Here is a 22,125-nt window from a genome sequence, read left to right on the forward strand (position 1 = left end):
TATCTTTGGGGTGGAGTGTTCTATATGCGTCTATCAAGCATAGTTGTTCTAGGGTCTCATTTAAATCTCTTATATCTTTGTTTAATTTCTGTTTAGAGGATCTGTCCAGCTCTGTAAGAGGTGTGTTAAAGTCCCCTGTTATGATGGTATTATCAGATATCATATTGCTCAGACTGAGTAAGGTCTGCTTCAAGAATCTGGGAGCATTTAAATTGGGTGCATAAATATTTAGAATTGAAAAGTCTTCTTGTTGTAGTTTTCCCTTGACCAATATAAAGTGACCATCTTTGTCTTTTTTGACTTTAGTTGTTTTAAATCCACATGTATCTGAAAATAAGATTGCAACTCCTCTTTTCTTCTGAATTCCATTTGCCTGAAAATTTGTCTTCCAACCCTTGACTCGGAGCTTTAATTTGTCTTTTGAAGCCAGGTGTGTTTCTTGCAGACAGCAAATGGATGGCTTGTTTCGTTTTTAATCCAGTCAGCCAATCTATGTGTCTTTAGTGGGGAATTCAAGCCATTAACATTTATTGAGATAATTGATAAGTGTGGTAGTATTCTATTCATCTTATTTGGTGAGAGTCCATTGCTTAGTTTTATCTTTTGCATCAGTGTGGAGGTTAGGTTCTGTCCTTTGATTTCTGAGTTCTTACTTTGCTGCTGATCCATTGTGGTGGTCAGTGTGCAGAACAGGTTGAAGTATTTCCTGTAGAGCTGGTCTTGTTGTGGCGAATTTCCTCAATGTTTGTATATCCGTAAATGATTTGATTTCTCCATCAATTTTGAAGCTTAGCTTAGCAGGGTACAGAATTCTGGGCTGAAAATTGTTCTGTTTAAGTAGATTAAAGGTAGATGACCATTGTCTTCTTGCTTGGAAAGTTTCATTAGAGAAGTCTGCGGTCACTCTGATGGATTTGCCCCTGTAGGTCAACTGGCGCTTACTCCTGGCAGCTTGCAGAATCTTTTCTTTTGTCTTGACTTTGGACACGTTCATCACAATGTGTCTTGGAGAAGCTCGGTTAGAGTTGAGGCAACCTGGGGTCCGATAGCCCTCTGAAAGCAGTGTGTCAGAATCTTTGGTGATGTTTAGGAAATTTTCTTTTATAATATTCTCTAGTATGGCTTCCATTCCTCTGGGGCATTCTTCTTCCCCTTCTGGAATTCCTATAACTCGTATGTTGGAACGCTTCATAAAGTCCCATAATTCTGACAGTGAACGTTCTGCTTTCTCTCTCTTCTTTTCTGCCTCTCTTACTGTCTGAGTTATCTCAAAAACTTTGTCTTCTACCTCTGAAATTCTTTCTTCTGCATGGTCTAACCTGTTGCTGATACTTTCCGTTGCATCTTTAAGTTCCCTGATTGACTATTTCAGTTCCTTCAGGTCTGCTATATCCTTTTTATATTTTTCATATCGTTCATCTCTTATTTGATTCTGTTTTTGGATTTCCTTTTGGTTATTTTCCACTTTATTAGCAATTTCCTTCATTATTTCCATCATTTCTTTCATTGTTTTCAACATGTATATTCTAAATTCCGTTTCTGTCATTCCTAACATTTCTTTACAGGTGGAATCATCTGCAGTAGCTACCTCATGTTCCCTTGGTGGGGTTGTTCTAGACTGGTTCTTCATGTTGCCTGGAGTTTTCTGCTGATTCTTCCTCTTGAGTGATTTCTTTTATCTGTTTCCTTGCCCTAATTTTCCTTTCACTTCCTCTTGCTCTTTAAGTTGTTGTGCCTGTGGAAGTTGTGGGCGGATTTAGACGGATTGAACACACGCGACCACTTGCCGGTTTTCCACTGTTTTAGTCCTCCTCTTGGGGTCCAGTAGTCTCTTGCTGACTCCCTGTATCCTCGTAGGAGTGATGATAGGCAGATCCCACCAGCCAGAGATGCCTGGAGTCCTATCTCCCCAGACTCACGGTGCCCAGATGCAAGGAAGCTGTTACTTGGCCACCATCTTGCTCCACCTCCAAGTCTGGATGGGGCTGGTGGTCGGTGCTGGTTAGAGCGCTTTGGCGAATGGACCCAGAATATTGAATACTTTTAAAAGCCAGCAAAACACAAATAGTCCCATAGAAAAATGAATAAATGACTTAAATAAAGAATTAAAAAGAAAACCTCAATGGTTAACAGATATATTAAAAGTTTTTTAATTTTACTTGTAAATATGGAAATGCAAATTAAAGCAACAATAAGTCAATTTTATCATGGAAGCACAATTTAAAATTCTGAAAATGCCAAATGATGTTGAGAAAGAGATACTCATATATATTGGTGCCCTATAATTATTTCACTTCTTTGGAGGATAAATTATTTCAACTTCTTTGAAGAACAATTTTGAAATACCTGATACAGGTGAAGATTTGAGTTTATCATGTACACCAACAAGTCTGGTTATACAATACGTATAAGGAGACATGAGTTAAGATTTTTGATGTAACATTTCTAATAATAGAAAAAACCTAAACTCATCTAAATGTCCATCAACAAAGAATGAATAAATATTTATATAGTGCACATATTTAGCACCTAAAATGCTTACAGAAAAATACATATTTCCCAACACTGAATAAAACATATACTCTTTGCTGAAAGTAACCAATATATGATAAATGTGGCTTATAAAACTGTATTAGTTCATCTAAAAGGCAACAGAAAGAAGTATGGCGTGGCTGCTGGTTAATGCAGTCTCTCCCATTTGCCTGTACCTCTACTTTGCCATCTCTGTTACAACAGCTTATCTTCAGGACGGTTTTCTCAAAGCAGTAAGATGACTGCACAGTTGTAGGTCTCACATTCAGATATGGCAGCCTCAGCAGAAGATGAAGACTTTTCCTTCTATGCTTTCAAGGATACAAAGTCTTTCCCAGAAATCTTCATGCAGGATTCTACTTGTTTCATCTGCCAGAGTGATGTCACATGGCTCTGTGTAGTTCTCTCATGGGAAAGAATAAGATTATTTTGATTGCTTGACAAAAATTAATATTTACCCTTGACATGGGGATAGAGTCTTCTCCCTGAAGGGATAGAAACTTTCAACAGCTCTGTTAAAAAGGGAATAGTTAGTAAGCAAGTAACCACCAACTCTACTTTAGTCTGCAATAAACATAATGCAAGTTGCAGAAAGATATTTATAGTTCTGTGACATTGTATGCAATTTTAAAGTGCTAAAAACAGCAATGGTATTGTGTAAGATAAAAACAGATATATCAAAGGGTCAAAATCAAAAGTGGACACTTTATATAGTGGTTACTTGGCTGCCCCACTGCACAACCGGAGTTCTACAGTGAACGGCTTGCAGCCCTTAGCAGTGTGCCTGATGCAGTGGCCTCGTGATTTACCTTATGATAAAAGGGAGGGGGATGAGATGTGGACGGAGGCATTGGCAATAACTACACAGTTTATTTCTTTTAATAAAGGAGAAAATATAGTAATATGTTAACACATTTGTTAACTCTGGAAGGCAAATGAAATCCATCATATCTGAACATAAAAGAGTTCTGGAGCTAAAGCCCATAGTACACGTTGTTGTGTTCAAATTCCTGAGTGTTGATTACTTGGCTTTTTAAAAAAGGGCAAACAATATTTCTAAGTACAAAATTGGTACGTTTCAACCTGAAGCAAATGTATTTACTTTGGAAGAACTGTTCGAGATTTATGAATGATGATTAAAATGATCAAAATGTTACCATTTCATTGTTATGATTCCAAAAAGTCATTCCACAACATGAATTCCCAGACAAATGTGAATGTGGCTTTTGGCTATTTTTTTAAAATTGTTGGTTTGTTTTGGGTTATTCATTCATGTAAATCACTGGGGAACAGGTAAGCTTCAGTTTCCTTCCTAAACTAACCCTTGCTTATGTACACACCCTAAAAGGTTATACTTGGACAGGACCACTGCTTAAGTCCTGGGAAATGTATTCTAGATGATCATAAATATAGTTCCTGCTTTTTCTTTGGTCATTTGTACTAGAAGAATACATTTTGACTCCACATAAAAAATTGTCAGGGAGGTCACCCTCCCATTGCTTAGATCCCTTTTATCTTCACTCCTGTTGTACAAGGCTTCTATACAGTTAGGAGAAATACGGACTCACCTAGCCTCTGGTCTATGAACCTGAGACCCCTCTTTTTGCCAGATAGGAACCAGAATGAAACCTTCTATTTTGATTATTAAAGCTTCACACTGTTTTGAAAGGGGCTCATGCTTTAATAAGGGCCTTCAGGCTGATTATTTTCTGTCATCAGTATTCAGAAAATCCAACCAAAAATAGTTCTAAGGAACTGCAACTAAGCTGGTAATTCCTCATTTTACATTCCAGAGCAATGGCGTCCAGGTGCCCCTTAACCATTGGAAACATTGTGGTTGGAGAGAGTTGGCACAGATTTCAGAGCCACAGTCTCTCTTGGGTTTCTTCTCATTTCCCTACTGGCACTTCAATGCCCTGGCCAGGAGTAGACCCTGCACTGGATGCTGTATTGGAAATCCAGGCTGGTGTGGCCTGAGGGGAGAGGGACTCCTCATTCGTCTCACTATCTCCATTTCCATTTCCCAACATTTGTGGCAGGGCTGGTTCAGGACACTCCCTCCAAAGCTCTAGGTAGACAAGCCTCATCATAAAAAGTGCTGGCACCGTTACTAATCTCTAAGTATCAGATTAAAGGAAAAAAATCACTTCTGAGTCATAACCCAGCTTTTCCTCCATTGGTTTTACTAAAAAGCGAAGGGGTATCCTCTGTTACTTGTGATCCCCACACTTAAAATAATATTGTAAATATTATTGTTGCTTGCTGCTAAATTCATGCTTCTCTTTATGAAATTGTTTATTTATGAATGTTGTGTTATGGGTTTGCATCATTAACCTTTAGACAGAATTACAGTTTCGTGGTTTGAAAAAGCGATTTAGTGGTGGATGTAGCTTCAGTGATGCAGGAGAATGGTATTAGAGGTTGTTCTGAAGACAAGTATAATAGCACTATTTTTCACTTAATTCAAAAGGGATCTGAGCAGAGGAATTCGAATGTGGACTTACCTTAAGTGAACCTGTTAGCTACAGTCTCACTTTTCACTGGCGTCAGCACAAGATTTTTATGCCTACCTGTCACACCAGCATTTTAGAGACTACCTTAGCAATATTTCCCTGCTGTATTAAATTTGATCAATTTCCAGCCAGAATTAGCTTCAGATTTATGAAAAGGAAGTATATGTGATTTAAATATGATTTTTACTTACAAGAATATCTAGAGTGAGCACATTTTGGATATTTAATGCAATCTTCTCCCTAAAAGCTCAAAATACTTTTACGTATAAAATTCCACTTATCTTCACCCAGCTACTGTAATGTAAGTCAAAGTCAGGTTTTAATTATTTCCTCATGTTTCATTAGATGATACGTTATTATTTTGTGGTAAGTGAAGAGACTTCGAAGATGTTGTCTCAAAGTATAAAAAAGGAAATCACTGTTTCTTTTCCTGAGTAAATGCATCTGTTGCTGTCAAGCTTTGGCAGGCCTGCGCCTGACCTTTTGTTCTTTCTATTATCTAAACACTTATTTAGTTTATGAAATCAGCCACGTGTGTCTGGAATATTACTAAATGTAGTCCCTCAGATTGCGATATCAGTTTACAACTATGAAAAGGGCAAACTTGGCGATGCTGTGGTCTTGAAAACCATCTTCTCAGTGAAGGCATGGACCTGTATGCTTCTCCCTCAGCTGAGTGCTTTTGCCTCAAGCACTGTGTCAATCTACAGCCTGCACTAATGGCTTGCTAATTGCAGCCTCTATGACCCATGTTCCAGGTCATAATCTTATCAGAGGGAGTCAGCAGTATTAGTTCAAAGAAGAAATTACCCCAGCTCTAATTCTATTGTTCTGTCCTTATGGAATTTAGGAAAATGGTTTCCAATTAGAAAATCCTGGATTCCTAGCAGTTCTCAAAAGCAAAAATACAAAAACCCAGTTATATTAATTACTTGATTTAGTCATTCCACAATGTACACATATATCAAAATATCATGTTGTACATACACAAATACATATAATTTTTATTGGCCAATTAAAAATAAATACAATCAACCAATCAATAAAAATTATAACACTTATGTGCTAGAATAATTAAATACATAGAAACCTGCTTTTATTTTTAATAATGTTTGAATTCTCACATGAATCAGATATTTTCACATCCTTGTTTTACTTTGCCAGAAAACCAACTTCATAGAGTAACAGTGTATTCTTAAACTAACTAAACCTTCAGCTGGCCATTATTTGTGTCTCTGGAAAAAGCCAAATTAATTTTTTCTTAATACACATGGCTAGCTTGGTGGCACATGAAAATTTTTCCAAATTTGAGGTCTGTAGAAGAAATTCTGGTGCTGGGAAGGTGAGATAAACATAAGCCTCCACCCTGGCCACCTGCCCACCAATGTTCTGGTAACAATGTTCTGTTTTACATCTTCATTCCATGAAACACTATTGTTTGGAGGAAAAACCTGAAAGAGTACAATCATGAGTAGTATCCTCCCAGATATGAAATGCTACTTCCTTCTGTGACATAACAGGGCTCACTGATTAGAACTCAGAGAGCTGAAGGAGGAAAGCCGCTTGCAGCATCCAGGCTGTGGAGACCATTAGGAAAGGATGCCTGGGCTCCTTCCACCCACTTCCCACAGCACCACTCCATGAGTGGTGCCCACTGGGGTTGTGCAATACAGTTGCACAGTGACCTTCATTTCTTGTTTATTTTGTATATTCTGTGCAATGAGTGTTTAGGACAAGCCTATGGCTTGAATGAATGAATCAACCAATCAAAGGTAAGTATCTACTCTGCTCATCTATTCAGAATTAAAAAGCCAAAAAGTTCAACAGAACAGTTATATTCCAACATTTAGCCAAAGATTCAGCAAAAGAGGAAAAGAGAAGAAAACTGGTTGAAACTAGAACCGTGACAAGACCAGAAAGAAAATAAAAAAAAGAAAGAGGTTTTGGTGAGGAGGGAGCATGGGAAGAATGAGTTTATTCCTTTTCTGGTAGGAGAGAAAAAAGCTGAAATTGATGTTTAATCTGATGGAAAGAGCGTGACTATGCATGCCCCAGCTGGGCTCGCTCCATCTCCTCAGGCTGCTGCGACTGCCCCAACTTTCTTGAAGTTTGAGCTTCTGGAATGAAAAATCAGTCTAGACATTTTATTTTCAGACTTTCCAGAGGAAACTCAGATGGTAACCCAACTAACGTGTCAAATTCAGAACTTATATTATTCTCACCTCATGACAGCCATTTAGGCAATGTCCAAAACAATTCAAGGGATTAAGGGAAGTATTTCCACTCTGTAAGAAAGTAAATGCTTCCTTAAAATCACTGTGTGAGTTTCTAAAAAAGAAAAAAAAAGAATACTAACTTCTAAGATGCTAGTTTAAACGCTAACTTAAAAACAGGGGATGTTGGAATAATTTTCACCTCTACTCTTTGCCATTTCTGGCCATATTTACGTATATTTAAGCTTAAATCTTGAATTCTGGAGAAAAACATGGAAATGTAATGAAAAAAGTGGAGGACTCAAAATGAAGATAAACAAGTGTAATCTCTCTGGGTGCTCACTCCTTCACTTAAAAAAGTAACAGTGTTGGATAAATGATCTAGAGGAAATTTTTACATAGAATATTCAAGGATTCCATTTAGGATTGACAGCTCCAAGTTACCTTTTTAAAATGTACTAGAAAAGAACAAGTGATCCCATCGCAGGCTGGGCAAGGGACTTGAAGAGAAACTGCTCTGAAGAAGACAGGTGCACGGCCTACAGACATATGAAAAAATGCTCATCATCTTTAATCATCAGAGAAAATGCATATAAAAACTACTTTGAGATATCATCTAACTCCAGTAAGATTAGCCCATATCACAAAATCCCAAGACCAGAGATGTTGGCGTGGATGTGGAGAAAAGGGAACACTTCTACACTGCTGGTGGGAATGCAAATTAATACATTCCTTTTGGAAAGATGTTTGGAGAACACTTAGTGATCTAAAAATAGACCTGCCATTCAATCCTATAATTCCTCTACTAGGCATATACCCAGAAGACCAAAAATCACATCATAACAAAGATATTTGTACCAGAATGTTTATTGCAGTCCAATTCATAATTGCTAAGTCATGGGAAAAGCCCAAGTGCCCATCGATCCACGAAAGGATTAATAAATTGTGGTAAATGTACACCATGGAATATTATGCAGCCTTAAAGAAAGATGGAGACTTTACCTCTTTCATGTTTACCTGGATGGAGCTGGAACATATTCTTCTTAGCAAAGTATCTCAAGAATGGAAGAAAAAGTATCCAATGTACTCAGCCCTACTATGAAACTAATTTATGGCTTTCACATGAAAGTTAATAACCCAGTTATAACCTAAGAATAGGGGGAAGGGGGAAATGGAGGGGAGGAAGGGGGAGGTGGCGGAGGGAGGGTGATTGGTGGGATTACACCTGCAGTGCATCTTACAAGGGTATATGTGAAACTTAGTAATTGTAGAATGTAACTGTCTTAACACAATAACTAAGAAAATGCCAGGAAGGCTATGTTAACCAGTGTGATGAAAATGTGTCAAACGGTGTATAAAACCAGTGTATGGTGCCCCATGATCACATTAATGTACACAGCTATGATTTAATAAAAATAAAAAAATAAAAAAAATAAAATGTACTAGAACACATAATGACTATTAAGCATTTTTAAATGTAGATGCAAGATAGTTTATGTTCAGTTTGGATTTTATGTTATCTTGAGAAGTATTATAATCCAATATATAAATTATACTTAAGCAATATATGGGCATTTTTATCTAGGAAGACAATACAAAATAAATACTTAGTATATACATTTCTTGGGGAAATTAATAAACATATTATTGATTTTCTTATTTTGAAATACAGAAGCTCTCATGATGAGCAACACATTATATATGTGTATGTACATGCATATGTGTTTTCTAGACTTTTCCTTTATATACATAAAAATAAGCAGGTATCTTTGTAATCTTAGAAGTATATTTCTAGTGGGGGTGAAGAGCACAAAACTCATTTAACGTCATCCAAAAAAATTTAGGCAACTGTGCTGAGGGTGAGGTTGAGGGTGGCAAGCAAACCAGGCTTGGACTAGGCAGCCATGATGCTTATGGCACAGTTATTTCTATTCTCTGCACATCCACCACTTTACTTCTTGGTGGAACTCTAATCCCTGCAACAAAAACCATGAAGATATTAGGAAAGTTTATGTATATTTCACCTTGTTCCAAAATTGTTTTTTCCAATGACATGATAAAAATCCAAGTCTAGGCATACACCATGTGGAAACCATTGTGCTATCAGATAGTCTCACAGGGGTAGCTGAGTGGAGCCATCATGAGATCTAGGAGTCCCCAAAGGACCATATTAAAACATATGGTTCTTCTGAAAGTAAACAGCATGAAACATTTGTTTTAATTATAAAAATAAATAATGAAAACTGGAGGCCCAATAAGGCACAGCTTATTCCAGCCCTATGCAAGGGAATTGGCCAGAAGAGAATTCCAGTATTGCTGATGGTACCATAATCCGACTTCATTAGCATTTGACCTTCACTTGATTACTTTATGTGCTAGACCATTAATTAATCGATCTAACACTTCAAGTAATTTTTGTCTGACCTTCTTACTTTTCCTACATATAGTGTTGCCAGATTTAGCAAATAAATTAAAGGATACACAGTTAAATTTGAATTTGAGACAAATGCTAAATAGTATTTTAGTATAAGTATGTCCCATGAACTTATGAATTCCAATTTAAATGGGCATCCTGTATCCTACTTAGCAACTCTGCCACTGTTAGGCCCAGGAGTCTCTTAATTCCCTACCGCCAAACAAGTTGAATTTAAAGAGGAGTCCTTTTATTGAAGAGCTGGCCGGCGACTGTCGCAGTGTCCCAACATGGGATTTCTGAGAGCAGCCCTGAGTGCTTAAGAGGTCAGATTTTTTAAGGCTTGATCTGCATCCTGGTTGGCATGCAGGCTGCTCAGGTGCATCCGGGTAGGTTAGCAAGCATTGTACAGAAGCAGAGTTTTGTGGTTACTCATACATCTCATGTACTCATACATACATATTTCAGTACTTTCCCACCTACTATTTCTTTGTGTGTGTGTGTGTGTGTTTTAATACAGAGTCTCATTATGTCCCCCTCGGTAGAGTGCTGTGGTGTCACAGCTTATAGCGACCTCCAACCCTTGGGCTTAAATGATTCTCTTGCCTCAGCCTTGCACGTGGCTGAGACTACAGGCACCCGCCACAATGCCTGGCTATATTTTTTTGTTGTTGTTGCAGTTGTCATTGTTATTTAGCAGGCTTGGGCCAGGCTCAAAACTGCTAGCCTTGGTATATGTGGCCAGCACCCTGCCCACTGAGTTACAGGCACCAGTCTCACCTGGTATTTCTTAAAGGTCAGTCTGGGGACAGTTGGTACCTCCTAGTCCATTTCTCAGGGAGTTAGTCAAGCAAGAAGTCAGTGAGTACTTTCCCATTTATCTTGGGAGTGAACCAGACTTATTCCATTTTGTTGAGGGCTTGCAGCCCAGAAATTTGCTAGGAATTAACTGAGGTTTATCTCCTTAGTCTAGGCCTAATACTACCAAAGGCCATCTCTCTACCTTAGCCTGCATGAGAAACATTCCACATATGTGTATGTTCATTACATACAACAGTGACTCTAATTTAAAGTTTGGCAAAATTCCCTCACTAATGATCTCTAGGCATGACAAGTTTGACAGAAAAGATTTGAGTAAATTCTTTCCTTAGGATTAGAAAATGTCCATGGTAGTTCCTAGGGATCCTATTCAACCTTGTTATGTTTGAGTTCCTAAATCAAATGATTAAATAATAAGCTGACTAAAACTTCATGAAAGCAGGAACACTACATATCTTGTTCAATTTTCTATTAACAGTATTGGCACCCTAATAGAGGTACTGACCACAGTAGGTACCCAGCAAATATACACTGATGAATAAATTTTTAAAATAATTTGAAATTTATTTAAGTCATAAATAATAAAAGAAAAGAAAAACTAGAGCAACAGGCTGTTTTCAACCATGGATCCAGGGGCACCAGGCCTCACACATCCCCCACACCTACATTTTTACATTCCTGGCTGTAGCTGCTAAATGCCTAATTCTTTGAAGGGGTTGGGCCAAACCAACAGAATATAATTTCTAGGTCTCATGTTGGGCTTCCAAAGGATAATATTTTAATTCTGAGCCTAAATCCTTTTATGATTCCTCTGGGGCACCAAGATTTTTTTTTAATCCACAATTTGGGGCTTTTTAGAGCACATCCATATTTAAACTGGAGTTTACAATGTAGAATCTGTTTATGACTATGGAAAGTCATTTTGACCTCAAAAACATAGATGGTATAATCAAGAAATAAAACAAATTAATTTATATTTAATTTGGCCCTCACTCAGCTATAATGGAAATTTGAAGGTTTTTTTCAGATTCACCTTTTTCAATGATCTCAAAGGGGAAAGACTCTTAATATTCCAACCATACTTCTGTTTCACCTTTTCCCCAAAAAGAGGCAAAAGTAAGAAGAGAGAAAGCCAGGGAACTCTTACATTATCTTTTTATAGCGATTTATCTTTCAAAGAGAAGACTATTCTTTTTTTTTCGAGACAGTCTCAAACTGTTACCCCGGGTAGAGTGCTGTGGTGTCATAGCTCACAACAACCTCCAACTCAGGCTCAAGCAATCCTCTTGCCTCAGTTTTTCTATTTTTAGTAGAGACAGGGTCTCAATTTTGCTCAGGCTGATCTTGAACTTGTGAGCTCAAGCAATCTACCTGCCTTGGCCTCCTAGAGTGCTAGGATTATAGGCACGAGCCACTGTGCCCAGCCAAGAAGACTGTTTTTTGAGTGTTACCCAGGGAAAGGTTGTTTTAAGACAGAAATTAAGTCACAAATTTCTACATGGAATTTTTTTTTTCTCTTTCTCTCATACCTGTGTGGGGAGGGGCAGTGAGACAGAGATATGGCTGTGTCCATCATAAAGTACATATGTACTTTTTCCATTGGCACTATCAAAGCTTTTAATAAATATTGATAATGATAATGAGGTAACTAAAGTAGTCAACTCCATAGAAACAGAAGTAAAATTAAAGTTGTCAGAGGCAGGAAAGAGGAGGAAATTGGAATTACTGTCTATAGGTAAAGAATTACAGTTTTGTAAGATAAAAACGTTCTGAGGATCAATGCACAAAAATATGAATATACTCAACTCTACTGAACTGCACCCTTAAAAATGATTAAGATGGTAAATTTTATCTTATATGCTTTTTACTATAATTTTTAAAGAACAATGACAAAACTTCAAATTATGTTAGGTAGTTATTAAAAATCTTAATATGATTGGGGAAAAATGTCAACTTTATACACAATTTAAATAAATGCTTTTTGGATTACATATGAAATACTCATTTTTTTAACATTGACCATGAAAATGGCACTGTATAAGTACCAAACATGCAAACACAAACGAGGTACCTTCCTATGGGTGTGTAGCAGTCAGAAGGAGAAAATAAATTTATAATTATGAAAAAAATCATAAAATTATTCATTTAGAATTTTGTATGCATTATAGATTCATTTGTGGAAACCTAAGGTTATATTCATTAATTCATTCAAACATTTGCTAAGTCTCTGTTATGTAAAAGGCAGAGTCTTTATTCTCAAGTAGTTTTTAATGGAGTAAGAAAAGATAAAACACATCAATAACTTTGTTTAAAACTGTCTATTTTATATTATGCTCTTACATTTCTTTTGGGAGTTAATTTCACTCCGACTCAGTTTTCTCATCTATAAAATAGGATTTAACTGGTGTTTTTCTACCTTAGTCTAGGCCTAATACTATTGTTGTGAAGATTAAATGAAGATGTGTGTGTGTTCAAGACATGCCTTGATAACTCTGAACACTGAAAACTCTTAATGGTTAATATTAGCCATTATTATTATCATCTTTTCCTCATTTCATTGTCATCACAGACCTATGATGGAGACCAGGACTTGGGCACATTTCCCAGGATCACATGGACTAGAAGTTCAGAATCAGATATGTACCCTTGATTTCAGGTTTCTTTCTATTATATTAAGTTTTCTTCAGAATTTTCAAAATTGGAGAAAAATATGAGTTGTCAAATCAATGTGTGTTTGAATAGCAACCAGGATTTTTAAAAACAGCATACCTAGATACATTCTGATAAAATTTCAGAGCATCAAAGAAAAAGAGAAAATGTGAAAAGCAACCACAAAGAAAAGATAATTATCTGCAACTCATAATCATTAGACTGTCTTCAGATTTCTCACCAGAAAGAAGAGAGACCAGTAAAATTCAGAGTAATATCCTCAGTGCTGAGGAATAATAACTATCAATCCAAAACTGAGTTATCAGCTAAACTGTTTTACAGTAGTGAGCACACAAAGACAAATTCACATATACAGTGACTTTTAGAATTTGCCACAAATAGATCTTTAATTCAAAAACTGATTAAAGGAGGTACTTAGGAAAGAAGAAAAGTAAATTTAAAAAGATAGCAAAACCAACATTAATATGGATTTAGATAACCATATTAATAAATACTGTTGTTTCAAAAATATTTACATAACTTTTTCTTAAGCTTTAGAAAGATAAAACTTAAATGCTTTGCAAAAATAAAAAATGCAATGGGATTTTAATGGATATTTGGAATGAAGGTCCATGTGTTATGTCAACTTGAAAAATAATTAGAATAAGGAGGTTAACAACTCAAAGTAGAAATACAGTGTATTGTGTCCAAACCAGCAAATGGAAATAAAATGACAGAAGGAATAAACATAACCAGTCAAATGCCAAGTAAGAAGAAACTGGGTGTAGTAATACTAGTATTATACAAAACAGAATTAAAGGCAACAAACATCAATAGAACATCAATGCCAAGAAAAGGAATAACAGTACACCAATGATAACACATGCATACATTTGGGCATACATGGGTAATAACATATCCTTGAAATACATAAAGGAAAAACGGAGAGCAGCAGTGAACTGTCAGAATTAAACATGTGGACAATTCAGTCAGACTGGTGGGTTTAAACCTTGGTTCTACCAATTAATACTTCTGTGAATTTGGTAGTTCTCTTAACTTCATTGTGCTTCAATTTCTTCATCTGTAAGTTGTTGGAAATGAGAACACTCACCTTCTACAGTTTTTGCAAGGATGCATAAACTATGGTTATGGGGGGGGGAAGCAGAAAGAGGGATGAAGGGAGGGGGGTGGGGCCTTAGTGTGTGTCACACTTTATGGGGGCAAGATATGATTGCAAGAGGGACTTTACCTAACAATTGCAATCAGTGTAACTGGCTTATTGTACCCTCAATGAATCCCCAACAATAAAAAAAAAAAAACTATTACAGGCAGACAACACATAACAGTGCTTATCACACACTAAAATATATGCATTACTTTTAGCAATTAAATTATAAAAACTAAGAAATTTCTGATAGTAGTGTGAAAATTGATAATCAGATAAAATGTTTGCATAGAATATTTCGATTAATAATTATTCTCTATCAAGTAAATAGGACCCTATTGCCAAAAGTGAATATGCACTATTCAACTTGTGGAAATATTATACAGTTAATCACATTATCAGGTCATTTGTACTGTCTCGACTGATTATAATACAAAACAATGCCTTTATTCTGCAATGCATCAATTAAGTATTTAGAAATACAATGAAATTATTTTAAGAAAGTTAAAATACTATGATATGTAAAGTATGAGTAAAATAATAAAATAATAAATAAATAAAATAAAATAATAAAATTAGAGAATACAACTGAATAAAAATAAAAGTACTACAAATCAAAATCTGCAAGATTCCTGTAAAGGAGTAATGATAGGAAAACTTATAGATATGCACTTATTAATGATAATTATTAAAATAAGTACGACAATAGTCTAATGCAGTAAGCTAGGAAAACAATGAAATAAATCAAATAAAAATAGAATCAAAGAAAAAAATGAACATAATAATAGAAAAATAAAGTCAACAAACAAAGACTATTTCTTTTTAAGAAATTAAATAGATTGAATTGATAAAAAAGAGAAAAAGCATAAAAATAGAAATAAAAAACAAATAATCATATTTCGACACATAAGAAAACTACAAAGAAATGTATCCCAATAAACTTGTAAATCCAGATGAATTTGACAACTTTCCAGACCAATCTAAGTTAGCAAATTTGCCTGAGGAAGGAATAATAACCATTTACTAAATTTAATAATCTATGAAATCTCCTCTTATATAAAAAATACCAAACCTTCACGAAACAATTCATAGCATGTATAAATGTTGCAGAGTATACAAAATGAAGAACAGCTACCCAACTACTTTAATGAGGTATCCTTATGCCCAAAGCAGAAGTGATAGTAAAACAAAAGCAAAATCCTGTAAATTTTTAAAAATCTATGTATTTCAAGACTCATTATTTATGATGACTTTAAGCAAATTAGGAATAGGAAAATTTCTGAACCTTACCTACAATAAATACTAAACTTAAATATTAAACTTTAGAAATCATTCCATTTAAATTCAAGAACAATATGAGGATGCTTGCTGTGACTGCTCCTCCTAAATCTTGTACTGGAGATTCAAAGCAAATAATCAGTTAAAAAATTAAGAAGTATTAAAGTACCAAAATTAAGACAATTGTCCATATTAAGACAGTCTAGGTTACAAAATCCAAGAAAATTTAGAGAGAAACAAATGGGAATACTAGAATATTAAGCAAGCTTGCTAGATACAAGATCAATATCCAAAAATCAACTTGCATCTCAACATATGGATATCATCAATTGGTGAAACAATGGCCACAAGACAATAAAATGCCAGGAATAAATCTAACAAATGCTGTATATCAACATTTTGATGGACAAAACCATACTTTAATACTTTAATTCATTTTAATACTTTAAAATGCTGAATGAATAGCACATTATTCTTTGATAATAGATGAAAGATCCAATATACAAAACCTATCAGTTCTCTTTAACTCAGTCTATGTTTTTTATCCAGTTTCAACAATATTCGCATAAATAATGTGTATGTGTGTGTCTGTGATAGAGGAGAGAGACAGATCATGTTTAATGGAACTTGCCAATACCCTAAAATTTGTATAAATGAATGGAAATTCAAGATAAGATTAAATAAGAAATTTAGAAGAAAAGGATGTCAAAGCATATTTGAATTATTCAATTAAAATGGTGTAGAGCAGGAAGTGAAATAAACAGACAAAAGAGCAGAGAACTCAGAAAAATATCTATACATCTGCTAATATGTGAAAGAGAACTGACTTTACTAATCAGTAGGAAAAGAATAAGTTTTTCATAAATATTATTAGAATAAGTGGATATCCAAATAAAAAGCAATCAGTTCCAAACACTTGAAAGTCTTAAATATGAAAAGTAAAACTTGAAAACTTCCAAAAGAAAATATAGAGTAAATTTAAAATATTGAAAATATTGAGGTTGGGTAGCACATATTAGACAAACCCCAAATTTCAAAACCCATTAAGTATAATTGAAAACTATAATATATTTATTCACATTGAAATTAAAACTTTCTAGTTATAAAATATCACAAAGTTTAAAAAAGCCACAGAATCAGAATCTATGTCAATATACTTTATCAGCAACAAAAATTTGTATCTAGGCACTGGGACCCGCCATCAGCACCCTCCTGGACCTCCAGAAGAGCTGCACCAGGACTGGTGATCAGCATCCTCCCAGACCCCAGTAAGAGCTGCCTTGGGACCCATGATCGGCACCCTCCTAGACCCTGGTAAGAGCTGTGCTGGGACCCTCCCGGACCTCCAGAAGAGCTGCGCCCTCCCTACCCCGGTAAGAGCTGTGCAGGGACCCAATACCCCACCCGCTGGGCCTCCCCATGCCCTGACCAGGAACTCTGGGAGCCGTACAACCCCGCATCCTCCCTCCTGTACCCTCCCTGCCTCCAAACCACCTGCTCATCTGGCCAGGGACTCTGGTAGCCTTGTGCCCTCTGGAGCCCTCCCTGCCTCTGTGCGGAGCCCTTCTCCTGGCCAGAGACTGTTGGAGCCTGTTGGAACTTGGGTCCTCTGTGCCAAAGTCACTGGGTGCCAGGCACTCCCAGAACAGTGTGCACCACCCCCCTCCCTGTTGCTGGATCCAGGGGTGTCACACTCTGGAGCTGCTCCCACAATCAGAACTGCCTGGCTTGGGCAGCCCCAGAAGAGCTACACAGGGGCACTCCCTACAAAGATCCAGCTACAATAGAGTGATCCCCTTGGGTCTATCTCAGACAGACACCACCCCAACTCTGAGGATGTACAGAGGCAACGGTGAAAAACAATCACGAGATGAAATCAAAGGAAATACTCTGGCAATATGAATAATCAGAGTAGATCAAGTCCCCCAAGGATTAATGGGGCAGACACAGCATAAGATCCCATGCACAAACAAATAGCTGAGATGTCAGAAATCAAATTCAGAATCTGGATAGCAAATAAGATCGAATTAGAATTCCAAGCAGTAACCCAAAATATGTCGTAAGAAGTCAACGAATTTAAAGACCAAATGACCAAAAATTTTGACACATTGAGATAACAAGTTGCAGCCCTCAAAGATCTGAGAAACACAGTAGAATCCCTGTGGATTCTGACATTGAAGACAAAGTTTTCGAATGCTCCCAAACTCTCAGAGAGGAAGAGAAATGGAGGGCAAAAACAGATCACTCTCTCAGAGAGCTCTGGGATAATTTGAAGAAAACCAATGTTTGTCTTATAGGGATCCCCGAAAGCGATGAAGTGGCTTCACAAGGCACAGAGTCTTTTCTCCATGAGATTATGAAAGAGAATTTTCCAGACATGCCAAGAGATTCTGAAATTCAGATAGCAGACAGTTTCAGAACTTCAGCATGACTCAACCCAAATAAGATATCCCCCAGACACATCATATTCAATTTCACCAAAGTTAATATGGAGAAAATTCTGAAAGCAGCCAGATGAAAGAAAACCATCACCTACAACGGCAAGAATATTAGAATAACTGCAGATCTCTCTGATGAAAACTTTCAAGCTAGAAGAGAATGGTCATTGACTTTTAATCTCCTAAAACAAAATAACTTTCAACCCAGGATCCTGTACCCAGCTAAACTGAGTTTCATTTATGACGGAGAAATTAAATACTTCAATGACATTCACATGTTGAAGAAGATAACATTCACATGCCATAACTAAACTAGCTCTCCAGAATATTCTCAGACCTATCCTCCATAAAGACCAGCATAATCCTCCACCACAAAAGTAAACCCACCCAGAAAATTTTGATCAAATTACAACTTCCACAGTCGCAAAAGGATTAAAAATGTCCACTGGACTCTTGACAGGCTTATCAATATTCTCAATTAATGTGAATGGTTTAAATTGTCCTTTAAAGAGGCACAGGTTGGCTGACACAATACAAAAACTTAAGCCAGATATCTGCTGCATACAAGAATCGCATCTTACATTAAAAGACAAATATAGACTCAAGGTGAAGGGATGGTCATCTATACTCCAGGCAAATAGAAAGCAGAAAAAAGCAGGCATTGCAATCCTATTCACAGACGCAATAGGCTTTAAACCAACCAAAATAAGGAAGGATAAGGATGGACACTTCATATTTGTTAAAGGTAATACTCAATATGATGAGATTTCAATGATTAATATTTATGCACTCAACCACAGCACACCTCAATTTATAAGAGAAACTCTACCAGACATGAGCAACATGATTTCCTCCAGTTCCATAGTAGTTGGAGATTTTAATATCCCTTTAGCTGTCTGGATAGATCCTCCAAAAAAGAAGCTAAGCAAAGAAATTTTAGATTTAAACTTAACCAATCAACATTTGGACTTAACATACATCTATAGAACATTTCATCCCAACAAAACTGAATAGACATACTTCTCATCAGCCCACGGAACATACTCCAAAATCGACCACTTCCTGGGCCACAAATCTAACCTCAGCAAATTTAAAAACATAGAAATTATTCCTTGCATCTTCTCAGACCATCATGGAATAAAAGTTGAACTCAATAACAACAGGAACCTGAATACCCATACAAGAGCATGGAAGCTAAATAACCTTATGCTGAAGGATAGATGGGTTATAGATGAGATTAAGAAGGAAATCACCAAATTTTTGGAACAAAACAACAATGAAGACACAAATTATCAGAACCTCTGGGATACTGCAAAGGCAGTCCTAAGAGGGAAATTTATAGCACTGCAAGCCTTCCTCAAGAAAACGGAAGGACAGGAAGTTAATAACTTAAGGGCACATTTCAATCAACTGGAGAAGGAAGAACATTTCAACCCCAAACCCAGCAGAAGAAAAGAAATAACCAAAATCAGAGCAGAATTAAATGAAATTGGAAACAAAAGAATTATACAACAGATTAATAAATCCAAAAGTTTGTTTTTTGAAAAGGTCAATAAAATAGATAAACCTTTGGCCAACCTAACCAGCAATAAAAGAGTAAAATATCTAATTTCATCAATTAGAAATGGTAAAGATGAAATAACAACAGACCCCTCAAAAATTCAAAAAATCCGTAATGAATATTACAAAAAACTTTACTCTCAGAAATATAAAAATCTGAAAGAAATAAACCTATACTTGGAAGTATGCCACCTACCAAGACTTAGCCAGAACGAAGTGGAAATGTTGAACAGGCCTATATCAAGTTCTGAAATAGCATCAACTATACAAAATCTCCCTAAAAAGAAAAGCCCAGGATCAGATGGCTTTACATCAGAGTTCTACCAAACCTTTAAAGAAGAACTAGTACCTATATTACTAAACCTCTTCCAAAATATAGAAAAAGAAGGAATACTACCCAACACATTCTACGAAGCAAACATGACCTTGATCCCCAAACCAGTGAAGGACCCAACAAGAAAAGAAAATTATAGACCAATATCACTAATGAATATTGACGCAAAAATACTCAATAAGATCTAACAGAATCCAACAACACAGCAAAAAAATTATACACCATGACCAAGTGGGATTTATCCCAGACTCTCAAGGCTGGTTCAATATATGTAAATCTATAAATGTAATTCAGCACATAAACAAATTAAAAAATAAAGACCATATGATTCTCTCAATTGATGCAGAAAAACCTTGTGATAATATCCAGCATCCCTTCATGATCAGAACACTTAAGAAAATTGGTATAGAAGGGACATTTCTTAAACTAATAGAGGCCATCTACAGCAAACTCACAGCCAATATTGTACTGAATGGAGTTAAATTGAAATCATTTCCACTTAGATCAGGAACCAGGCAAGGTTGTCCATTGTCTCCATTGCTCTTTAACATTGTAATGGAAGTTTTAGCCATTGCAATTAGGGAAGAAAAGACAATCAAGGGTATCCACATAGGGTCAGAAGAGATCAAACTTTCACTCTTTGCAGATGACATGAACAGTTTGATGAGAATATTTCAGATTGTATATGAAACCAGCACATTGTACCCCTTGATTGCATAAATGTACACAGCTACAATTTAACAACAAATAAATAAATAAATAAATAAAAAATCTCTAAAGGCCAAAAAAAAAATTGTATTTAGAATATGTAAATGACTACAAATGAATAAGAAGTGTAACAATCCAACATCAATAAAAAAGTATTGTGACCAAAATACTCAAGGAAAGAGATGCTCAAAAGAGCCAATAACATACAAGTAAAATGCTCAACCTGACAAATATTTAGGAACATAGAAGTCAAAACTATGTGAAATTAAACCACATACCTTTATAAACTTGGCAGACAAACAATAATTTAAAAGCCTGGCAAGACTTTAGTTCTGTAAGATGAATGAGGCATCGAGATTCTTACACATTGACAGTGAGCACATAAATTGGTATAGTCACCTTGAAGGGAAAGTTAGCAATAACTACTGAAGTTTAATATGTTGTGTTTGTTTTCTATTGCTGCTCTAAAAAATGAATAGAAACTTTGTGGTTTATAACTGGCAAATTTGGGCAGTGCCTGTGGCTCAGTGGCTCAGTGGCTAGGGCACCAGCCCCATATACTGAGGGTGGAGGGTTTGAACCTGGCCCTGGCCAAACTGCAGCAAAAAATAGCCGGGTGTTATGGTGGGTACCTGTAGTTCCATCTTCTCAGGAGGCTGAAGCAAGAGAATCGCCCAAGCCCAGGAGTTGGATGTTGCTGTGAGCTGTGACACCACAGTACTCTACTCACTTAGATAAAGTGAGACTCTGTCTAAAAAAAAAAGACAGGGAAATTTGTTAGCTTCCAGTTCTGCAGGTTGGAAGTCTGTCAGGGGTCTCATTTGTTCAAAATCAAGATGTCTGTCTATAGGGATGCATTGCCTTCTGGAGGCTCTAGAATCCTTTTTCTATACCTTTTTCCAGCTTCTAGTAGCCATCCACATTGCTCTAGCTCATGGCTGCCTTCTCCCATTTTCAAAATGAGAAGAAGTTGTTTTCTGATCTTATGTCCCTGACCCTCTATTCTGCCTTTTCTTCCAAATTTAAGTGCCTAGGTGGTTAGCTTGAGTCTCCTTGGGTAATCCAAGATAATCTTCCCTTCTGAAGATCCTTACCCTTAATCACATTTGTATAGTCCTTCTTGCTATGTACAGTAACATATTCACAGGTTCCAAGAACATCCTTAGCGAGGCAATTGTTCTTTCTATCTACATGTACTCTCAGAACAAACAATTCTACTCAGGCCTAAAGGAATGATTGCAAATGTGCTCAAAGAGATAGACACAAAGATATTTATTGGAACATTGTATATATTATGAAAGATTTTTCATATTATATTTATCAGTAGAAAAATGGACAATATTGGAACATTAATATAATGGAATACCGGATAGAGTTAAGAAAGATCTTAAAAACATAATATTGAAAAAAATAAAGATGCAGAAAAACATAATTATGTGTATGTGTAAATAAATAGGTATGTATGTAGATGCATATATAGGCTGTGGTAGCTTACTTGAGTTT

Source organism: Nycticebus coucang, chromosome 16, assembly GCF_027406575.1.
Source record: "Nycticebus coucang isolate mNycCou1 chromosome 16, mNycCou1.pri, whole genome shotgun sequence".
Classification (NCBI taxonomy): Eukaryota; Metazoa; Chordata; class Mammalia; order Primates; family Lorisidae; genus Nycticebus; species Nycticebus coucang.